A 17037-nucleotide genomic window follows, 5' to 3' on the forward strand; every position below is an offset into this window, starting at 1 on the left:
TCTCCCTCTACCTTAATTTACTGTTGCTTTAGGATTTTATGTTTCTTGAAGCTAAACATTATCCAAACTAAAATGAGAGACTATAATATCCTATTGAATTCTTCTAGTTGATAAGTAGAGAAAATAATTAAAAGTATTTTATTTAAAAAATTACAATGAAGAATTAAAATGTAATAGGTACAGAGGTGGTGGTTGCATATAATCAATGTTCTATGTATGTTTCATTGAATTGTTTTGAATGTTTAATTTTGTTAGATTTCAACAAAAATATTTAAATACATCATATACGGTTTAGAAGAGACATTCTTAAAAGAATGAGATTAAAGAAAAAAAAAAGGAGTGGGGGATAGGCAAAATTCTGTTGGGTAAAACAAAACAAAAACCCAAATAGGATACAAAGCAAGAATGAAATGGAAAGAAAATGTAGAAAGCAAAACTCTCTGAAATACAAGAAGGAAACATAAAAAACACAATTGCAATTGTGAACCAATACCACTTTATCATATCAAGTAGGTCAAAAGAGTAATTCAGACAATAATAGTGTACTTAATAATCACTTAGTAACTATGTATTCAATTTTAAATGGTACAAAAATACAGTCTCAAAATCAATGAAACATAAGAAAAAAGATTATTAGATCATAATTTAAAAAAAGAACGAATAGTGCTGGGCATGGTGGCACACACTTGTAATCCCAGTGACTCAGGAAGCAGAGGCATGAGGATTGTAGGTTCATGGCCAGCCTCACCAACTTAGCAAGACCCTGTCTTAAAATAATAAAAAGGACTGGGTATGTAGCTCAGTACCCACCCACTCAAAAATTTTTTTAGAGAAATGGATGATTTTCTGGATAATTTAATGAAATTGGAAATGTTCCCCAGCATGATCGTGGAGGTATCTATACTATTGTATATTTTTGTCAAACATTATCCAATTGGTGAATTAATTAATTAATTAACTAATTTGGTACCAGGGATTGAGCCTAGGGGTGCTTAGCCACTGAGCCACAAATCCCCAGCCCATTTTCATTTTCTTTCTTTCTTTTTGGTGGTACTGGGCATTGAACCCAGGGCCTTGTGCATGTGAGGCAAGCACTCTACCAACTGAGCTATATCCCTAGCCTCCCTGTTTTTATTTTCTATATTGAGATAGGGTCTTGCTAGATTGCTGAGGCTGGCCCTGAACTTGCAATCCTACCCTCAGCCCCTTGAGTCACAGATTACAGGGATGTGCCACCGTGCCTGGCCAATTGGTGAGTTAATTAATTATTCTATGTATTTATATTATATTTTAATAATCCTGACTAAAAAATTCAACACAATAGGTAAAAAACCTGGGGTTGAGGGTGTAGCTCAGTGACGGAGTACTTACTGAGAATGCATGAGAAGCTGGGATGGATCTGCAGTCCCTCAAAAAAAAAAAAAAAGTCTATCCAAAAGTACTATAGGCTGAGACACCTTTATACAGGTGAGTTTCTTCAACTAATTTATGTATTCATTCAATGAGTATTTATTAGTGGCAGTTTGCCCTACAAACTGTTGTAAACACTAAGGATTAGAATAGTAAATAAAAACAAATTGTTGACAGGCTAGTAGAGGAATAATAAATGAGTAAAACAAACATAAAAACAAAAATGAGGGGGCTGGGATTGTGGCTCAGTGGTAGAGTGCTCGCCTTGCACATGCGAGACCCTGGGTTCAATCCTCAGCATGACATAAAAATAAATAAGTGAAATAAAGGAATCATGTCCAACTACAACTAAAAAATAAATATTAAAAAACAACAACAACAAAAAAAAAAAAACAAAAAATAGGTAACTTAGTGGTAGAGTGTTTGCCTAGCACGCTTCAGGTCCTAGGTTCAATCTGTAACCCCACAATAAATAAATGAATAAATACATAAAAATAAAAACAAAAATCAACTGTCAGTTGATGGTCAGTGCTAAGAAGAAAAAGTCCAGTAAGAGAAGACAGTGTGTCTGGGGCCAGGGTACTGTTTTTTATTTTATTTTTTTTGGGTGGTAATGGGGATTGAACCAGGGGCATTTAAAAACTGAATTACATTTCTACTCTTTTTTATTTTAAGACAGGGTTTTTAGGGCCTTACTAAATTGCTGAGGCTGGTCTTGAACTTGTGATCCTCTTGCCTCAGCCTCCCAAGTTGCTAGGATTAGAGGTGTGAGCCACCATGCCCTGCTCAGTCCTGTTTACTTTTTATTTTTGTGATAGGGTCTTATTAACTCGCCGAGTTTGTAATTCTCCTGCCTCAGCCTCCACAGTAGTTGGAATTACAGGTGTGTACCACTGTGCCGGGTTCAGATGCTCATTTATATAACTCATCTGGGAAATAACTCTCTGATAAGATCGACTCCTTAAATAGGGATCTGATGTAAATCAGAAACTAAATGCAGTTGGGTTATAGTAAATAGGAGAGCCCAGCAGTGTGAGTTATAGGGCATGGCTTAAGAATGAGTATAGGACAGTTAGGTTAGATAGGAATAAGTAAATATGGTTCAATAGCTGGATCCCAGATATATTTTAAAGACAGTAATGATAGTAGTGCTAATAGACTAAAGGCAGGGTATGAGAGAGTCCAAGCCATATATATTTTCCAGGTCACAGAAAGAGAAAAGCTGCTTCCTATTTCTTTTTATAAAAAGTCAGCATACTGTAGTTCCAGCACAGTGCACACCTATAATCCTAGCTATTCTGGAGGCTGAAGGAGGAGGATCCAAAGTTTGAAGCCAGCCTGGGCAATTTAGTAAGACCCTATCCAAAATAAAAAATAAAAAGGGCTGGGGATACAGCTCAATGGTGGAGTACTTGCCTAGCAATGGATGAGCTCCTACCAAAGGGAAAAAAGAAAGACTTAACTACACAAAATTTTAATTTCTTTGAGAAAATTCCATAGATGGTGGAAGATAAATTGTATAAAATACTTCCAATATACTTACCCTGAAATCCACACCCACAAATAAGTCCTGTAAAGAGATTAGCATGTATCTACTGTGTACTCAGATTGTAGGATAATACATGTTCATATGTGGTAAAGTTTAACTTAAGTTAAATGCACACAGACTAAACAAATCAACAGATGATGCTAAGACAATTTTAAAACTATTCTGAAAAAATGAAGTTAGGTTTCTACCATACATTGTATAGCAAAATAAATTCCAGATGAAAGATTTAATAATAATTTTCTTTCTCATTCTAACCTCCCCCACCACCTGTGCTGGGAATCAAACCAAGGGTCTAGGACATACTAGACAAGCAATCTACTTCTGACCTGTATCCCCAGCCTCCAATAATTTTTCAAAAAGTAAAATAACAAGAAGAAAATATCTTACTCATTTATTTGATGTTAGAAAAACTTTTCTAAGCACAAAAACAAAGGGCAAAAAGGAAGATTTTACTACACAAAATTTTAATTTGTTTGAGAAAATTCCATAGATACTGAAAGGTAAATTTTATAAAACACTTCTAAAAATAATTAAAATCCTTACAATCAAGGCCCTAAAAAATAAGTGAAGCATATTTTAATTATAAAGGGACAGAAATAAGGAGATTCTTCAGAAAACTTGGAATAGAACCACAATTTGATCCAACTATCCCACTCCTTGGTTTATACCCAAAGGACTTAAAATCAGCATGCTATAGTGATGGAGCCACATCAATGTTTATACCAGCTCAATTCACAATAGCTAAACATGGAATCAACCTAGGTGCCCGTCAACAGATGAATGGATTAAGATAATGTGGTATATATACTCAATGGAATATTACTCAGCCTTAAAGAAGAGTGAAATTATGGCTTCTGCTGGTAAATGGATGAAGGTGGAGAATATCATGCTAAGCAAAGTAAGACAATCCCCAAAACCAAGGGCCAGCCAAATGTTTTCTCCTATTGGTTCAAATTATCTTCAGATAATAATGATAAACTCTGAGTAAAATTTTTAAAAAAAGAACAAAATACTTGAAGGTACTAGACAGTAAAATCAATACAGGTAGATTCACAAAGGGACTTGACACTTAGGAGGAGGAGCTGGGACACAGTGAGTTAGCTCTTCTCCAACTTTTAGGTTGAAGGCAGGTCATAGCTGGTGGCTCCATACAGAACTAAAACTTTTTTTTTGGTACCAGGGATTGAACTCAGAGGCACCCAACCACTGTGCCACATCCCCAGCCCATTTTGTATTTTATTTAGAGTCAGGGTCTCACTGAGTTGCTTAGTGCCTTGCTATTGCTGAGGCTGACTTTGAACTCAAGATCCCCTCCTGTCTCAGGCTCCAAGCCACTGGGATTACAGGCATGTGCCAACGCACCCAGCTAGAACTGAATTTTTTAAAAATGTTGAGTTCTTTTTAAAAAAATTTATTTGTTCTAATTTGTTATATATGAGAATAGAATGCATTTTGATTCATAGTACACAAATGGAGCACAATTTTTTATTTCTCTGGTTGTGCACAAAGTAGAGTCACACAACTTGGGTCTTCATTCAGTACCTAGGGTAATGATATCCATCTCATTCCACCATCTTTTCTACCCCCATACTCCCTTCCTTCTCCTCCCTCCCCTTTGCCCTATGCAGAGTTCCTCCATTCTTCCCATGTTCCCCACCATTATGGATCAGCATCCACTTATCAGAGAAAACATTCAGCCTTTGGGTTTTGGGGATTGGCTTACTTCACTTAGCATGATATTCTCCAGATCCATCCATTTATCCACAAATGCCATGATTTTATTCTCTTTTAATGATGAGTAATATTCCATTGTGTATGTATACCATATTTTCTTTATCCATTCATCTATTGAAAGGCATCTAAGTGGGTTCCACAATTTAGCTATTGTGAATTGCACTGCTAAACACATTGATGAGGCTGTGTTATTGTAGTAGGCTGTTTTTATGCAAATCAAAATTACTCTAAGATTTTTTATTCACTCCAGTCAGAATGGCAGTTATTAAGAATACAAGCAACAATAAGTGTTGGTGAGGATGTGGGGGAAAAGGCATATTATTTAATTACTGGTGGGACTGCCAAATTGGTGCAAACAATCTGGAAAGCAGTATGGAGATTCCTTAGAAAACTTGGAATGGAACCACCATTTGATCCAGCTATTCCACTCCTTAGTGGACTTACCCAAAGGACTTAAGAAATGAAATTCTTTTGGAAAACTCAGACTATCTGTTCTGAAGAAAATCAGGATAATGTTCAGGACAATCAAAGCTGCTAGAAAGCAAGGAAGGAAATCCCAGAAAAGAGTTAGCCAGAGAGAAGACAACCCACATTTTGTGTGTAAACAATACTGGAACTTCTGGCTGACTTCTGAATAATGTGGGCAGAGTTTGTGCAGTCACACAGACAGAAAAACAAAATGGATATCTGATGTTCTACAGTTTGAGTCCAACCAATTGCAATCCCACTAAAACAAAACCATCAATCCTCTCTTGAGGAATAAAACAAACCCAAATTTCCACAACATAACAGTCACAATTTCAGGATGAAATTCAAAATTCTTTTAATACACAAAGAAAGGGGAATATGTGGTGTACTCTCAAGGAAAAAAGTCAGTAAGTAGAGTCCAATTCTTAAATGACCCAAATGTTGGAATTAACAGCAAGATTACCAAAGGTACTATAACTGTATTCAATGAAGACTATATAATTGAAACAAATAAAAAGGAACTCTCAGCTGGGAATAGAGCTCAGTTGGTAAAGTGCTTGCTTCTCATGCACAAGGCCCTGGGTTCAATCCCCAGCACCAATAGAGGCAAGGTGGGGGGTTGGGGGGGGAAGGGAAGGAACTCTCAGAAAAGAAACAAAAATTATGAAAAAGAACCAAATGGAACTTCTAGAACTAAAAACACCCTAGATGAAATTAAAAAAGTCCCTGGATGGACCTAACAGACTATGGACATGACAGTGAAGTTAGTAAACCTGAAGTTGGAACAACAGAAATCATCTAATTTGAATAACAAAAGGGAAACAAAACCATAAATTAATAAAGCCTCAGATACATGGGGGACCAAGCAAAAGGCCTAACTAAACATTATATATAACTGAATTAAAAATGGAGAAAGATGGGAGCAGAGGAAAAAACAAAAACAAAAAACCTTCAGTCATATTCTGAAGTTCCCCCAAATTTGGTGAAAGACAAACTATAGATTAAAAAACAGAGTTAAAGCCAAAAGCAATATAATGCAAAGAAAATCATGAGATTGGGCTGGGATTGTGGCTCAGTGGCTGAGCGCTTGCCTTGCACATATAAGGCACTGGATTTAATCCTCGGCATCACATAAAAAATAAATAAATGGGGGCTGGGATTGTGGCTCAGTGGTAGAGTGCTCGCCTAGCATGCATGAGGCCCTGGGTTCTAACCTCAGCACCAATAAATGTAAAATAAAGATATTGTGTCCACCTAAAACTAAAAAATAAATATTAAAAAAAGAATCCCTATCATCTTAAATAAATAAATAAATAAATAAATGTATTGTGTCCATCTACAACAAAAAAATAGATTTGAAAGAAAAAAAGAAAGTCATGAGACACATCATAACAAACTACTAAAAACTAAAGATATAGTGATTTTTCCCTGAAAACATTTGTTTTTAAATGAAAGCTTAGCTAATGCTTAAATAAACATGTTGCTCTGAAAAAAAAAAGCTAAAGATATAGAGAAAAATCTTGAAAGTAGCCAGAGAAAAATGACATATTACATATAGAGAACAATGAATGTCTTATCAGAAGCCTGAGACAGAGGATGAACTGCGTTAAGACAGAAAAAGTTATATTCAGTGTACCATCTTTTAGAAGAAAGTGTAATAAAGTCACTTTCTGACAAAAGAATACTAGGAAATTTGTTACCAGTAAACCTGCTGTACAAATGAAGCTACAGCTCTTCAAACCAGAGGAAAATAATACCATTTGGATACTTGGCTTTTCATGAAGCATTGGTAAACACTGTATAAACAACACATTTACTATCCTCTTAAATTTGTGCATATATATTTGTTTAAAGCAAAAATCATAACATTTTACAATAGATGCTGGAAAAACTGAATATCCACAAACAAAAGAATTAAGTCAGATCCTCTCTTAAATACCATATGCAAAAATTAACTCAAAATGGATGAAAGACCTAAACTTTGGGGCCAAAACTACAAACTCTTAGAATAAAATATAAGGGAAAAATTTTATGATTAAATTTGGGAATGACTTCTGGTATACATACCAAAGGTACAGACAACAAATGAAAAAAATAGATAAAATGGTAAGTTTCATGTTATGCATGTTATCCCACGCCTCTCCCCACAAACCTTAGATAACAATGAATAATTTCATTAGCACAAGGTTTTAGAATTATTTAAAATTTATTACTACTAGCTGGATACGGTGGTGTACACTTGTGAATTCTAGCTATCTGGGAGGCTGAGGCAGGAGGATTATCAAGATGAAATTTTAAAAGGACTGAGAATGTAACTCTGGTAGAGTTCCTCTGGGTTTAACTTCTGGTACTGCAAAAACAAATAATAACAAACCAACCTAATACTAAATTAGCAGGATCAAACTAGCTTGTTTTTGTTTTTGGAGACAGAGTCTCACTAAATTGCCCAGATCCTTCCACCTCAGCCTCCCAAGTTACTGGTATATAACATTTTATGGTGTATGATATACTGTAACTATATTACATATTAAAGCATTTATCTCCCAAACACTATAAAAATAAAGGACAGTGCAATGGGTAAATGCAGTGTATAGCTATAAGGTTTCTACATTTTATGTGAAGAACTACAGTAATTCTCTGTAGGCTGAAAAGTAATTTAAAGCCACTAGAAAATAGCTGCAAAGAGATATAGCTAAAAAGGAAATAAATGAATTAAAATTGGATTCTGAAAAGTAATTCAAATAATCTAAAGGAAATCAGGAAAGAACATAGAAACAAAAATCAGAAAGAATAAATGCCAGTCTATATTAAAAAGTAAGAGCCAACTATATGTTGTCATTAATAAATTCATTTTAAATTTAAAGATATAGACTAGTTAAAAGCAAACGAGTGGGCCAGGTGCAATGGCACATGCCTATAATCCCAGTGACCTGGGAGGATCACAAATTTTGAGGGCAAAGAATTACCAGAGATAAGAGAGGGTAAATTAGTTGGGAAGATATAATTAATCATATACATGCCTAATAGCATAGCTTCAAAATATATGAAGTGAAAACTGACAATTAAAGGGAAGAATCAACAGCCACAATTATATTTGGAGATATTACCACTTCTCTCAAAAATTAATACAAAACCAATATAAAATATCAGTAAAGATACAGAAGATTTGAACAACTATCAATCTCCTTGACCTACTTTTGTAAAAGTCTGTATCTAGCCAGGTGTGGTGACACATGTCTATAATCCTAGTAACTCAGAAGGCTGAGGCAGGAAGATTGCAAGTTTAAGGTCAGCCTGGGCAACTTAGTGAAAGCCTGTGTCAAAATAAAAAGTAAAAAGTTCTGGGAAAGTAGCTCAGTGGTAGAGCATTCCTGCATTTGTTCTCCAGAAGTGTGAAAACCCATTCCCCCAAACAATCCCTTAAAACCCCCTCTACATTCCACAACTACAAAACACATTTTTTTCCAAATGCATTGAGAGTGTTTTTTCAAGGTAGACAAGTGCTGAGTCAAAATTTTCAATTATTTTAAAAGGACTGAAATTATGCAGATGGTGTTTTCTGATCACAACAGAATTAAGTTAGAAATCAATAAAAAATACTTGGAAAATCTCCAACATTGGGAAATTAACACACTGACAGATAATGTGTCAAAGAAAATATTATATGAAAATTAGTAATACCTGTAAGCTGAATGATAATACAAAAAAAAAATCAGAATCTGTGGGATAGGGTTAAAAAAGTGCTTAAAGGAAGATTTATAGCTTTAAGTATAATTATTAGAAAAGTCTAAAAGCAATGACCTAAGGTTCTCAGCTTAAAAAGCTAGAAACAGAGGAGCTGAGGTTGGGGCTCAGTAGTAGAGTGCTTGCCTAGCACGTGTGAGGCACTAGGTTCAATTCTCAGCCCACATAAAAAAATAAGAAAGATATCATGTCCATATACAACACACACACACACACACACACACACACACACACACACACACACACAGCTAAAAGCAGAAAAGTAAACCCAAAGTAAAAATAAATTAATAGGACATAGTCAAGACATATTATAAATCACTTTATGTCTACAAATTTGGCAGCTTAGATGAAATAGACAAATTTCTTGAAAACTAGAAGTCACAAAAATTGTTGTTTAAACATAAAATGGATAATATAATGAAAAAGAATATGTGCGTAATTATATATTAAATTGAGTGGATTAATTATTATCAAAATTTCCTACAGAAACCAGCCAATGTTGTCTTATGAGTAAATTCTATCGAACATTTAAAAAAAATTAACACCACTATTACACAGTCTTTCCAAAAATGGAGGACAGAGGTTACACTTTCTAAGTCATTTAATAAGGTCAAAATAACTCAAAGGTAAGGTCACAAAGGTTTTTAACCAAAATACTGACAAATCCCCTCCCTCAAATATGAGTATATGCAAGGTTGTTTTGACACTTAAAAATCTATCAGTGGTTCTTAAAATTTAACAATAAGAAAACAAATAATCTGGGGCTGGGATTTTGGCTCAGCAGTACAGCTTTCGCCTAGCATGTGAGGGGCCCTGGGTTCCATTCTCAGGACCACATAAAAATAAGTAAAGGTATTGTGTCCAACTACAACTAAAAAAAATAATATTAAAAAAATAAGAAAAGAAAAAGAAAACAATCTGCCGGCTGCAGTGGCACACCTATACCAGGAGCTCTGGAGGCTAAGGCAGGAGGATCTTGAGTTCAAAGCCTGCCTCAGCAACTTAGCAAGGCCCAAAGCAACTCAGTGAGATCATGTCTCAAAATAAAATATTAAAAAGGGGCTTGGGATGTTGCTCAGTGGTTAAGCAGCTCTAGGTTCAATCTTTGGTACCAAAAGGAAAAAAAAAAAAAAGAAAATAAATAATCCAACTTAAAAATGTGTAGGGTTAAAGTATAGGTTAGTGGTAGAATGCAAGTTCAGAATATAAAAAACCCTGAATTTTTTTTTTTTTGTAGTTGCAGATGGACAGCATGGATTTATTTTATTTATTTATTTTTTTTGTGGTACTGAGGATCAAACAGTGCCTTACACGTGCTTGGCAAATGCTCTGCCACTGAGCTACAGCCCCAGCCCCAAGCCCTGAATTTAATCCCTAGTGCATGCTGCTGTGTGTGCACGCACAAAGGCAAAATATCTGAGCAGACAGCTTATTAAATTAGATAAATATATGGCAAATAAACATGAAGAGATGCTCAACTTATCATAAGTCATAGAAAATTGAAAGTTAAAATGAAAAAACTACTACATGCCTAGATTGGTAAGTAAAATGCAGAAAAAACTAAACACATAATGGCATAAAAAGTAATTAGGGATAACCTTAATCAACAATGCATGCTGAGGGCCATTGCCAAGTAGGAATGACGCATCGAAATCCTTGCCAGCGTACCCCATGTTAAATGGACTTGCCTTGGAAATTTGCTGTGACCTTGCATGTGTGTTTGAGAAAGGTGACCCTGCTCAATGACCAGGGTGGATCCAGGATTAGAGTGTATCCTGCAGGTTTGAGGAAGTATCCCGTCCTTGGGTTTAGGGCATTCCCGGTTTAAGACAATAGGAGTTTTAGGGAAGTTGGAGGTTGAAGATTATTGCTGCTGGAAGTAGGGCGTGCCTGCTGCCTGAGTTCCCGCTGAGTTCTCCTGGAGAGAAAGTATTTAGGACATGAACTGGGGGATTTCCCCTGAGCGTGTATGGAGGCTGGTGTGAAATCGGGAATAAAGAATTGCTGTTTGAATCTACAAAGCTGTGTGGTGGCTCGTGATCTTGTGCCAAGCCGAGACATTGGCATTTGGCAAATGCATATGATATCTACAATGAAAACTATAGCAAAGCTGGTGGAACACACTTACAACCCCAGCTACTAGAGAGGCAGAGGCAGGAGGATTGCAAGTTGAAGACCAGCCTGGGCAACATAGTGAGACAAAAACCAAAAACAGGGCTGGGATGTAGCTCAGTGGTAGAGTGCACCTAGGTTCAATCCCTGTACTGCCAAAACCAAAAAGCAAACAAAAATCCAAACACCTATAAAAGAAGATCTGAGCAGAGGAAAGATATATACCATGTTCATAAACTAGAATACTGTTGAGATGTCAATTCTTTCCAAACTGATATATAAAATAAACTTACTTCCAATCATAACTCCAGTGTTTGTCAAAATCAATGAAAAAAAAAAAAGAGAGAGAGAGAGCACTTAAATGCTTATCTGCTGTTTGAAAGAAGTATTGAAGCAATCCAATGGAGGCAAAGAATGTTTTTTCAACAAATGTGCTGGAATAACAGCTTTGGCTGTTATTTCCCCACAGTTCCATGTGGGGAAAAAGCCAAAACTTAATCTTTACCTTACAAAGTCCTTACTACATACAAAATTAATTTAAAATGGATCATAGACCTATATGTAAAAGCTAAAACAATATAGGTTTTAGAGGAAAACCAAGTAGAAAAGCTTTATAATTTAGGCATTTTGTTCTCAAAAAATAGTATCCAAAAAATAGAAACATGATAAGTTTGATTTTTTAAAAATTGGAACTTTTTTATTCTAATTTGTTAAAAATAAGACAGCGAAATCATTACAATTCATATTACACATATAGAGCACAATTTTTTATATCTCTGGTTGATTATAAAGTATATTTACACCATTCATGTCTTCATTCATTTCTTAGGGTAATGATATCCATATCTCATTCTACCATCTGATAAGTTTGATTTTATTACAATTAAAAACTTTTGTTCACCAGCTGGGTACAGTGGCACACGTCTATAATCCCAGTGGCTTGGAAGGCTGAGGCAGGAAGATCATGAGTTTAAAGCCAGCCTCAGCAACAGTGAGACACTAAGCAACTCAGTGAGACCCTGTCTCTAAATAAAATACAAAATAGGGCTGGGGATGGGGCTCAGTGGTTGAGTGCCCCTGAGTTTAATCCCTAGTACCAAAAACAATAACAAAAAAAACCTTTTGCTCACCAAAGACACTGTTAAGAAAATGAATAAGCAACAGGCTGAGTGAAAATATTTAGAAAACATATATCTAACAAAGTACTTGTAGCCATAATACACAATAATTTTCTTTAATTGGATTTTATTTAATCCAATTAAAGAAAACAGGCAAAAGACCCTTCACAAAGAAACTATCTAGAGGTGGTAGAGCTCAGTGGTAAAGCACCTGCCTAGCACATGTGAGGCTCTGGGTTCGATTCTCAGCACCACATAAAAATAAATAAATAAAATAAAGGTAGCATGTTCATCTATAACTTAAAAAAAAAAATATCTAGCTGGGTGACATATGCCTGTAATCCCAGTGACTTGGGAGGCTGAGGTAGGAGGGTCACAGCTTGTTCAAAGCTAGCCTCAGCAGTTTAGCAAGACCCTGTCTCAAAAATAAAAAGTTAAAAGGGCTAGGAATGTAGCTCAGTGATAGTGTATTTGTACAGGCCCTGGGTTTGATCCTTAGCACTGTAAAATAAGAAGGAAAAAAGTATATATGGTATGATTTCCTCATCAAAGTTCTAAAACAGATAAATCTAACCTATGATGGGAAAAAAAAATCAGAATGCAGACTGCTTCCTGGGATGGAGTTAGAGATAAAGACAGCATGGAAGATTCTATGCTGTGGCCAGATGAGGTGGTGCATGCGTGTAATCCCAGCGACTAGAGAAGCTGAGACAGGAGGGTCACAAATTTGAGGCAAGCCTGAGCAACTCAGCAAGATAAAAAATTTAAAAAGGGATGGATATATAGCACAGTGGTAGCATGTCCTGGGTTCAATCCTTAGCACTGGGGAAAAAAGATTCTATATTCTGATAGGTTTCTGAATGTGTATATAGGTATATATCTATAATTTAGCAAAAGCATATTTAATAGTTATCATTGGATGTAAATTTTACCTTAAAAGAAAAAAAATATTAAATTTTGGACTCTAGTCAATTTTATAACACACACACACATTCTGAAGGATTAAGAAAAAATGTACTGATGACATATATTCAAAAATATTTAAAAAAATGGATGGATGAAGAAAGAGGGAAGGATAGATGGATAAGTACAATAGAATGAGAAAGTATATAGGTGTTGGTTTTAAGTGGGCTCACTATAAAATGCTTTCAACTTTGTTGTATAATAGAATGGAAGAATATGAATTACATTATGAAAAAAAAAAAGGACAACATTTCGATTTGCTGAATGTAGTTGAATTAAAACCAGAAAAATCTCTTTCCCTTTAACTTCCAATAAACATGAACATTGCTGAGGCTGGCTTCAAACTTGTGATCCTCCTGCCTCAGCCTCCCAAGTCACTGGGATTATAGGCATGTGTCACTGCACCCAGCAAGGTATCTTTTTTTTTTTAAGTTGTAGATTGACACAATTCCTTTATTTTATTTATTTATTTTTATGTGGTGTTGAGGATTGAACCCAGTGCCTCACATGTGCTAGGCAAGCGCTTTACCACTGATATCTTCTTTCAGATCTCTATTCAGATCTTTTGCCTGTTTTCTTTAAAGAGCTACCTCATTAGCTGTTATGGAGACATGTTAAAGGAGGGCAGATGTCAGAATGCCAGCCTTGTCACTTTAAAGAAAGACTTCAGTTGCTGCCTCATAACATTGGCTCTTATCTACATCTCCAAATTAATAAAGTCTAGAAATGTTGGAAATGTTGAAAATGTAGAGGCATTTTCAATATCCACAAGGCAAGACTGGAAGCAAGAGATATACATTTGGCTTTGGCAGTGGGAGGGGAAGGGGCAATGGCAAAGCTAAGTCAGAAGTGGCTCTTCACTTAAGAGCCTCTTGGGCTCCAGTAGTTCTGTGTTTGGACACCAGACAAGTTCACTGGTGGGACCGGCCAGGGGAGCTGAAACAAGTCCTGTAAACAACAAATGTTTATCTGGGCAGATAACCTGGCAGACAGCCTCATCCTGATCTTAAGCAACTTGAAACCCACAGCAGGAGGCTGAGAGCAGAGGGTCCCTTGCTCTTTGCCACATGGGTAGGAAGCAGAGATGGAAGGTGGTCCTGGTTCCAACCACAAGAGAGGCAGTAGAAAGCCACTTTCTGCAAATATGCCAGCTTCTTCCTTACTGGGTGATGGCCAGATTTCCTTAAACACAGTGGGTGGGGACAGAGAAGTCAAGTCAACCAACACTAAACAATGCCACCGCATGAAGTTGGCTGTTACACCACAGCCCTGAAGGTATGAGGCGCTCTGGCGTGTTTGGCTGCTGCCACAGGAACCACATTGGCTGAGGGCTTCCCCAGGCCTGGGTGGGAGGCTTGTCACTGACTTCGGCCACACACACAGGCTCAGTCGCCACCTAAGTCAGTGGCAAACAGCTGCTGAGACGAAAGGAGCAGACCCTGGGCACTATGCACTGCACAGCAAAATCTCCCACGTCAGGAGACTTCAGACAATATTTATAAGAGCCATATGGCTTAAACCTCATGGAGGTACTAGGAAAAAAGCTGTACAAGGGAAGGAGGCAGCTGGAAGGAAGGACTGGAGGTGGGTGATAGCACGGAGACTACTTTCATTGACAAATGACTGCAGTGACAACTGACTCCACAAACAATTTTACTACCAGTTATGGAACCTTACTCCTTAACTGAGGGATTGAATCTTGGCCCTGGCTATTCTTCCCACCTCTATGTCTCTGCCCACACTCTTGCAGATAGGGAAGTGGAACCAACAGTTTACTACCTAAAGTGAAAGATCAGCTCTTGCTCTGCAGACTAATGCTGAGTTCTTCTTCAGGGAATGGCATGGAGATAGCTTAAGCAAGGGTCTTTGCTCTGAAACAGCATCAAAGCCCAGCAGAACAAAAAGGGTGTGGATCTCAGATGGAGTCCAGAGAAGTGTGTGTGTGTTGTCTTTATTTTTTTGGGTGAGGGGTGGCGGGGGGAATGCTAATTCATTCTTTTGACTTCATTCACACTTATAGCTGTTTTATAATCATTTCCTGAAAACACAGTAGGAAGAGAGTGGTATTTGCTCACTGCACCCTCGATCTAACCGGCCCCAGTAATCCAAATATGTTTTAAACTGAGAAGAGGCCAGCTTTCTGCCTTTGGCAGCACTGAAGGCCAGACATTACTAGCACTCCTGTGAACAGCTCAAGGCTCCACCCAAATCAGACTGCACACACTGAAATCCAAGAGGAATATCATTCCAACACAACAGCCCAGCAAAGAAGAGAGATGAGGAAGCTGGGTGGGGCAGCTGGGACACTTCTAAGTTCTGACACCAGAACACCCAAGTGGTTAGAACAGGCATTCTGGTAGCATGGTGACAGATCAACTGTAGTGTGGGAAAACCCAAACACTACAATAAAGAAGTTATCTCTGCACGAAGAGAGGGGTGAGAATAGGGTGGGGAATAAGGGCAACAGGGTGGAGAATAAGGGTAGACAGAGGAAGGTGGAAAAATAAATTTGAGGGAAACTGGGTAGCTGCTAGACTAGTCCAATTCTGAAAACACAAGAGATGCTCCAATTTCTTTTCAGAAGCTGAAGCAGAGTGGTTACAGGAAGGCCAGGACACACAGTTCCATTTCTATAGTGGACTGGAGGGTTTCTCTGCAAGAGTCATATAGCACCACAAACTCACAGCATCTGGTTGTCAAAGGTGAAGGGACCTTTTTTCCTGCAGAGTTGCCTCTGAGCTCTAAGAAACCAATTTTACTTCTTAATTTTCCTGTTTACTCTGAAAAGATCTATAATATCCCTGAGGGGTTTTTAAGAATGCTAGGGAGTGGGCAGGAGACTGGCCCCAGTCCCAGGGATATAGCTCTTTTGCATTTTCATATTACTTCTTACCTGATAGGAAAAATAAAACAGATGCTAAAGGGATGTTTGCTGGTTTAATTAATTATTTTTTTGGGGTTGTTTCTGATGTGCAAGGATCTCCAATCTTGGACTCTTGACCCTAAAGGGAGATATAACTGGAGTGCAACAATTAAAGGCATGTAAAGATATTTAAAAAAAAGATTGTTGTTCCAATGAAAACAACATCAGTATGGTGAACAAAGTATATGTGCTTCAAAACAATCACCATATTCATCTGGAGAGGGAATTGCTTTTGGGCACATGGTCCCTGCTTCTGTGGAAATAGGAAAGGCAGAAAGAGTTCCATTTCTGCAAGAGGCAGAATTGGTCTTTTGCTAGACTTTTTTTTTTTTTTAATGCAATAGTGTGGGGGACCAACCTTATACATGACTGAGTCACACTCCCCGGCTGAGTGCTGAGGAGCTCAGTCGCAGAAATGTGGCAGAGCTTTCCTCACCCTTCTTGGGTTCGAGGGTTGGTGCATGGGTTTGTCTTGCTATAGGCCCATGAGTGAAGCTATGCTCACCTGTTCCTTTGTAATGTAATTCCTTGCCCTGTTTAGGATAGAATCTTCCATGGAAGTGCCTTGTGTGTGTCCTCTTCTCTTACTGTGCCCTTAGATGTGGCCTACCCAGGTGTCAGTCAACCTGACGACAGTGAACATCATGAAGGTGGACTCAGACCCCTGAAACCTGACCCCTTGCCTCATTTGAATAGCTTCTCCTCAATAAAAGGGGTCAGTGCGTGCTCTCGCTCTCTCTCTTTCTGTGGACCCTTAAGGTCAGAGGAGCCGTCACAGTGACCCCAAAGAAAAAGGTATTTGTGTCTCTTGTGTGGTTATTTTGTGCAGCCCAATTAGCCCAGTTTAACTGGATTGACCTCTGAGCCTTTTAGTCTCGAGAACAGAAACTCGGCAAAATAGGTTTTCCTTGGTTCTGAAGAAAACCAGACATATCCAAAAGAATCAAGAGAGGCCTGGTGCAGTCTGATACATAGCCATCTCATATCTCCCAAAGAGAGAGGACCTGAAGGGGCAT

At 37.5% G+C, this 17037-nt stretch overlaps 1 protein-coding gene and 1 non-coding gene across 5 annotated transcripts in view; both read right to left on the reverse strand.

Annotated features, from left to right (window-relative positions):
• The window catches only part of Smg6 (SMG6 nonsense mediated mRNA decay factor), a 234817-nt gene that overhangs the window by 51987 nt on the left and 165793 nt on the right, over positions 1-17037 (reverse strand). The gene's annotated exons all lie outside the window — the stretch shown is intronic.
• On the reverse strand, positions 1046-1117 carry Trnav-cac (transfer RNA valine (anticodon CAC)). Its single transcript has one exon. It is a non-coding gene; the product is annotated as a tRNA-Val (tRNA).

Source organism: Ictidomys tridecemlineatus, chromosome 3 (genome assembly GCF_052094955.1).
Source record: "Ictidomys tridecemlineatus isolate mIctTri1 chromosome 3, mIctTri1.hap1, whole genome shotgun sequence".
In the NCBI taxonomy this organism is placed as follows: Eukaryota; Metazoa; Chordata; class Mammalia; order Rodentia; family Sciuridae; genus Ictidomys; species Ictidomys tridecemlineatus.